The sequence below is a fragment of the Henckelia pumila genome, chromosome 4 (genome assembly GCF_033568475.1).
Source record: "Henckelia pumila isolate YLH828 chromosome 4, ASM3356847v2, whole genome shotgun sequence".
Lineage (NCBI taxonomy): Eukaryota > Viridiplantae > Streptophyta > Magnoliopsida > Lamiales > Gesneriaceae > Henckelia > Henckelia pumila.
The window spans coordinates 60,426,535-60,433,485 of NC_133123.1; the positions used below are offsets into that span (position 1 = coordinate 60,426,535).

The following is a 6,951-nucleotide window of genomic DNA, read 5'->3' on the forward strand; positions in this document are numbered from 1 at the left end:
GGTATATTTGCGATCACAGCTGTGAGAGCTCCGTTCTACCATAAGTTTTATTTCAATCCAGCATGTCTAGATTTTGAGGTGTTTTCAGAATTTGATTTTGTTTGGATATGTTGTTTTTGAGCTAGCATAGATCGTTTACTTCAAGACGGATTGGAAAAAGAACGACGTTCGGATTTATTATGATTTTTGAAGCATTTATTCAAAATGGGGGTTTGGATTATTGTTGGTATTTGAATTTTTTTTATACATTGATGGAGTTATGAGGTAGATTGGATTGATATGTTGAGTTTGTTGATTTTTGGTTGGCTGTATATTAACCGTTATGCCGCCGGCACTACAAGAAAAACGGCTAAAGACAACGCTTTTTCCGCGTTGTTAATGTCCTCGAAAAAGCGTTGTCGTAGCCAGTGTTGTAAAAAACCACACTCAAAGACAACGCGAAAAAAGCGTTGTCGTTTCTGGAAAAAACAACGCTTAAAAAGCGTTGTCGTATCTAAAAAAAACAACACTTTTTAAGCGTTGTCTTTTACAAAAAGCGTTGTCGTTTCTGGAAAAGACAACACTTTTTAAGCGTCGTTGTATCTGAAAACAACAACGCTTAAAAAAACGTTGTCTTTTATGGTAAAAAGCGTTGTCTTTGTTCAAATAAAAAACAAAAAAAAAATTCACAAATTTTCAATGTTATAAATCATTCAAAATTCAAAATTTGTAAAATAAAATTTAATATAGTCTTCCAATATTATAAATTTCAATATTATAAATAATTCAAATATAAAATAATCGAATTCTAAATTAATGAACACTAGAAAAAAACTATGCATTAATCTCGAAAAACTTTGATTCCTTCCTTCAGCACATGTTAGTGTCCCAAGCTTTCATAAAAGCCGCAACAATCTCTTTTCCTTTAATTTGTTTCTCCATCTGTAAATTATTAAAAATAAAAACAAACATAAAACAAATTAAATATGATTAGAGACATACATATGATTATGATAAATCACATATGATTATGATAAGTTCTTTAGGGTCGTGAGAATATTAGATATATGATATTATGATTAATGCTTATAAAGGTTGGTACTTTTATGTTCGAATCAAGAAAATGTTAGTTTAGCCAATGGCCTCATGGACAACATTTGATGTAGGCCTATAGGCTTGAGGTCGAAGTCGAACCATGTAATTTGTTTCTTGTTAAGATTTCTCTCTTCACTCTCTTGACACTGTTGTTATCCCAAAACTTTTCGAACCTGCCGAATCAAAGAATCAACTTCTTGACAGAAACAATAGCTTACCAGAAAACTAACGTTGTAGGCCAAGAAATTGGGAGCAAATATGGCCATAGTGGAGCTACAAGCTGTCCCTCCAGTGGAATTAGCCGTGTCATTCCAGGTTATAAAAGTATTGAGGTACCCATTTCCTTGAATTACCAAATTTGTCTTGTTAGAACTTACTCAACCTTTTCCCTGTGTTATAATCACATGAAGTTTGGAACATTTCAACGGTATTTGGAAGAAAAATATGCATGTGAAGTACACATAATGACTGACCTATAAGTGCCTTTATCGATTATAATAAGTGATCTAGTAGAGCTGAAATCCGGCAGGGCGTCTACGGCTTTCTGCACGCTGCTAAAATTAGCGCAACCCTTTAAATCAACGGTGATAACGAGCGTAATGTTGTATAATTGTACCAGATCATATTTCCATAAGTTGTAGTTGCATGAGCTCTTATGCCTTCCGTGATGATGGCCATGTCTTTTGAAAATGAGCTTTTCGAGAATGGCGAAGAAGTAGTTGTCGTTGGAGCTGATTTTTTCAGCTACCCTGTTGAAAAACCCGAGCTCATCAAATGCAGGACAGACACGAAATGATAAGAGAATGCTTGAATCACTGGTGAAAGATTGAGAGAGCATGGAAAGAGTTAGCGAGAGAAGCAAAATGGTGAGTGAGCCAAAAGAAGGTAGCTGTCTTGAAGTTCATGGTTTAGGTAGTGAAGTTGTTTTTGTTGTTCATGCTTTCTGGGTTTTGTTAGCCTTTGTTAGTTTAGTGCATGTGGGCCTCTTTGTGTTGATAAAGAACCATTATTCCATATAAAAATATATTATTAAAAACAACTGAATTTTCGTATCAAACTTGACAGATTATAATGTTAATTGTTGTATCTAACAAGGCAGTAAAGTCAGAAACTTGCCATTGATGGTAATGGTTTCACGTAGGCTTGAAGTTGCGTATAGGCTGCGATCCAGCGACAGGAGCGCATCACCTACATATACCCTCATGCAGTAGCCTCTCGCCACCACCATGCCCCAGTCCACCTCGAAAAGTCACACTCGAACCCTCCAGATCCTGCACCCGACGATCACAACCATCACACTTTTCATGTATGCTGCCCCATCCAAATACCAATATATTTAACTTCACCACGTGAAAACTCAAGGTCTAAACATATATAGATATTCAATCATACAACTCTCGACAGCCTACAAGCTACAAAAATTAAAATTTACGTACTTACCCACATATGCAGCTGTGCAAATCCCATTCTCTTTCTTTTCTTTTTTGTTTTGAAAGATTCAGGCCGCACTGAAAAAAACACACAATAAGTTTATACCAAAAATGACCAATTAAACCATAGTTCATTAGATTAAATGGATAATAAACATACTGGAAATGATCAATTTTACACCATAAATGATCTAGTAAACACAATAAACTCTCACTAGAAGCACGGTTGATCAAGAAACAGGGTCATAACCAAAATTATACCTTGAACTCGTCCAAATTTCGAGCCCATAACAAATAACACAAATAATAATCAATATAGTGATAATTGAGACAAAAATTTGAAATCAACATAAATTCTCAATTCTGAACAGCCTATGAAATACGAAGTAAGGGCTGGAAATTGAACTAGAAACGAGCTGAAAACATCCATAATCGAAGCAAAGTTGAGCTGGGACAGAAATTAAGTGGGCAAACGGGAGCCGCGTGGTGGTTTGCATCGTCGGAGAAGGGCTGGTCACAGATATAAAAATAACTAGAAGAGAGTTAGGCTACCTCGAAATCCTTCCTGAGCTGGAAATAAAACAACTCAACCTGAAATCCAAGAAGAAAGGATTGGACATCGCGAATCGAATAACACAATTTCTATTGGCAACATGCTTCGATCTCTCAAGCTTGATTCAAGCCATGGTTGAGTTCATCTATGGCTAGAATACAAGTCATGTAGGTTGTCGCTCCTTTTCACGCGGCATATAGACGACGATGGTGGCAAAATCGAGATGGGGTAATGGTTTGACGAGAAGGTTAGATTGTAGTAAAATGGGAAGATCACAATTCATACGAGTCACCACACAACATTTCAGAAAGTATAATTAGGATGACACATTGTTAAAGTACGCTTATTTAACATCACACATATCCATGTATTGAACATAAACCTATTGTCAGACTTTCCTATGTATCCTCAGCTATTCAAAGTATCAAGCTGATTATTTTTCTTCAGTTTATTGAAATTTCCTTGTTTTCTACAATATAAAATCTTAGTCTCTTGAATTTTCTAAGCCAAAAGGTTAAAAATAAGTATAGCCACGATCCTGAACTGCAAATGACAAGAAGCATGTAATATTTCAGTCATTTAGAAAACCCGGGCTAAAAAAACAGCGCAACAAAGCAACGAAATGATGCGAATGAAATATCAATTCAATAATATGCACTTTGAAACAGAAGATCGACATTTTGATTATCTATCTCTTTAAATTTTAACAGAATCCCAGATCACGATATACCCCGCATACCTTTGCAGCAATGGCTCGCAAATACTTAGCACGATGGGCCCCAGTTGCTGATGCCCAATCTTTGCCCCCGTTTCTTAAGAGTGCTCTGTGAGCAGCCTCCACTGCAAAATTTACATCTTCCGCAGTGGCTGCCGGAATAACGCCTGAAACACCAAAAAATAAAAAATCATCAGTCCCATAAGCCCTGCGCCATACTAGTTTATCAATTTCAAATGGAGGATTCTCCGCCCAGAAATCAAGCAACAAAACGAGTGTACGAGAGGACACGGGTCTGTATGTTCAAAAAATCACAAAAATTCAGAAAAACCAGAAACAAATCTCTAAACGCGTTCACTAATATATGAAACTCACTCTGTATTTGCCACAACAATCGAAGCAATCACACCTGGAGAACGAATAACAACAACTCGCAAAGTATAGTCCAACAAGGGCGACGACGCAGATCACAAATCGAAGCCTAGGACGAGCTCTAACCGAATTCTAGCTCCAATCACGGATTTTCGATGTCCGTGGCAGCGAATCGAAGCCAAGAAATGGGTGGCTAGGGTTGGGTCTCGGGGGAATCGTAAGACTCACGAGAGAAGGATTTTTCTTTTCAAAAAACATAAAAAGAATAGATATATAAAAAAAGGTAAAAAAAAAAAACGTAAAAAAATAATAGATATATAAAAAAGGGAAAAAAAGCGTTGTAATAGATATAAAAAAAACGCTCATTCGCGTTGTGGACGACGAAAAAATGTTGTCTTTTAAAAATTTTAAAAAACAAAGACAATGTTTTCTTATAAAAGCGTTATGTTTTTTTTTAACAACGCTTTTTGTAAAAAGCGTTGTCTTTCAACTGTTGTCGATGATCACTTTTGTTGTAGTGCGGTTTGAAAATTTGGGAATTTTTGGGGCCAATGGTTTGAGTTGTTATTGAATTGAATGGATTGATTGATATTGAATTCTTATGCATCTTCATACAGATTTGGTTGAAGGTTGTTGAGCTCAGAGTTCGTAGGATTCGAATCGTCGACGAAGTGATCGAGAATGGTAACAAGTTTACCTTATTCATTGAATTGAGATTGAATGGTTTTTTATTGGAACTCTTGTTGTTGTATCTTGTCGAGAGTGGGAGCACCTCAAACCAAAGATAAGGTAAAAGTCGACATCGAACTGAAAAGGGTATGAATACTCGAATCCGAATTGATTTTCGAGTTCCCTGGAATCACATACTTGCATGTTTATTTGAATTACTTGAATTATTCTTGAATGTATTACGATTCTCATATGGATTCATCTTGAGCTGAATTATTTGATTTACTTTCGAATTAGATGATTTGGAGACTATAATTGAGTGCATGGGTTGTTGACATCTTCCAGAGTCTGAATACTCCTTATAGTTGCTCCAAAGTCTAGAGGAGTAAGTTATACCTCATCCACCTCAATCGGGTGAGTCGGTGAGTTGTTGTTATACCTTATCCTCGGGATCCCAATCGAAGAACCAAATTCTCCTTCGATTATCCGATTAGATAATCCCGAATTTTAAAGACATGCATATCATTCTATTTATCTTTGAACTATGTTGAGGTTATATCATTTTGTTGATATATTACTTGATATTGCATGTTATGTTACTTTTACTGTGAATATTATTCTCACCGGATTTATCCTAGTGTTGTCTTATTTTGTATGTGTGTTTGGCAACAGGTGGGGCAGGATAAAGTCAGAGGGGACATGATTAGCTCGAGACTGAGGGATAGAAGTGAGGATTCGGTTTAGAAGTCGAATAACATGTCAAGCTCGTGTTGTATTGAAAGCATGTTTAGAACTCGTACTTCCTTTGAATTAAGTTGTATCGAATATTCGAGTATGGAGGTTTATATGTTGTTATTGCATGTATTTGGATACCTCTTTATGTTTTGAAATTATGTTGATGTAGTATTGTTTATGTAAAAGTTCTGTTTTTTTTAGTTCAGAGTTGGGCTCTCTCGAGCGGCAGTTTATTACCCCTCGAGCAGCGAGGGGTATCTTTCTTTTGAGACAAAGTTTGTCTCGCTCAAGCGGAACTTTATTACCTCTCGAGCGAGAGCTTTTGAGGTTTCTCGGGCAGAGTTTTGCTCGCTCGAGCGGTAATATATTACCGCTCGAGCGAGCCCCTTTGCATTTGAAAAATAAATTTTTTTTTATTTGATTCTTCTTGGCTCCTGTTGGTTTTTTTGAATGATATATTTCGAGATTAGATGTTTAAAACCAAGGTCTCACAGGTACGTAGAATCTCAACGATGGGTGGTTATATACATGATAAGAAAGTAGTTGATTTCATAGGATCAAATGGATCCTAGAAAATTGACGATATTCACCTTTGTTTCCCTATTTTTGAAGTTGAAGAGATTCTAAACATTCCTCTTGATCTTATTGGGAGTATTGACAAGCATATCTGGAAATGGGACAGGAAAGGGAGGTATTAAGTGTAATCTGGATATCAATTACAAATTGGAGTTTTGAGCCACATCCATCTTCATGATCACAAGGGAACTATGCATGGTGGTCGCATATTTGGAGCTTAAAAATTCCACCGAATGTGAAAATTTTTATATGGAACTACTCATAACTTTATTCCCACGGAAGCTAATATTGCCGACACCATATGCCGATTTCGGAGATTTGCGCTTTGTGTAAGTTCTCTATGGCCTAAACATTCCACTCGTTATTTTATTGTCTTGTCACTCGTCCCATATGGAAGGAAGGTATGTTTTATGGTTTATTAGCAGATGTCGTGAACTCTCTTTTTCTGATATTTTGTATGGTGTGCTGCATTCCTTTGATAAAAAGGAGATGAGGTTGTTTTGTATTTTCATATGGGCGGTTTGGGGTGAATTTTGCCATCGAAAACATAATGAGTCTTTACTGACAAAGCCTATGCATGGTAAGTGGGCATCCTCATTGTTTGTTGAGTTTCTTAATGCCCATAATGCCATCTCATCTTCTTCGAACCTCGGTTCCGAGGAGATACAGTTGATATAGATGAAACATCGGCAAGGGAAGTTCCGGTTGGATGTTGATGCTGGTTTCGATGAGGCTAGTGTGAAATTTTTTATTGGAGCTATCATTAGAGGCCATATTGGGAATATTGTTGGCGCAACAGTACAAAAAATTCGATGCCCAGGGTCTGC

The 6,951-nt window shown here is 36.7% G+C and overlaps 1 long non-coding RNA gene across 3 annotated transcripts; it reads right to left on the reverse strand.

Annotated features, from left to right (window-relative positions):
- Positions 1-736: 736 nt before the first annotated feature.
- On the reverse strand, positions 737-4,354 carry LOC140866424 (uncharacterized). 3 transcript variants are annotated; one of them, XR_012144881.1, is made up of 8 exons: positions 4,148-4,354; positions 3,797-3,939; positions 2,515-2,582; positions 2,191-2,345; positions 1,691-1,823; positions 1,548-1,618; positions 1,293-1,463; positions 737-921 (listed from the first exon to the last, which is right to left on the reverse strand). It is a non-coding gene; the product is annotated as an uncharacterized lncRNA (long non-coding RNA). The 3 variants fall into 3 exon arrangements; XR_012144883.1 differs by having other exon boundaries at positions 1,548-1,625; XR_012144882.1 differs by having other exon boundaries at positions 2,191-2,385.
- Positions 4,355-6,951: the final 2,597 nt, after the last annotated feature.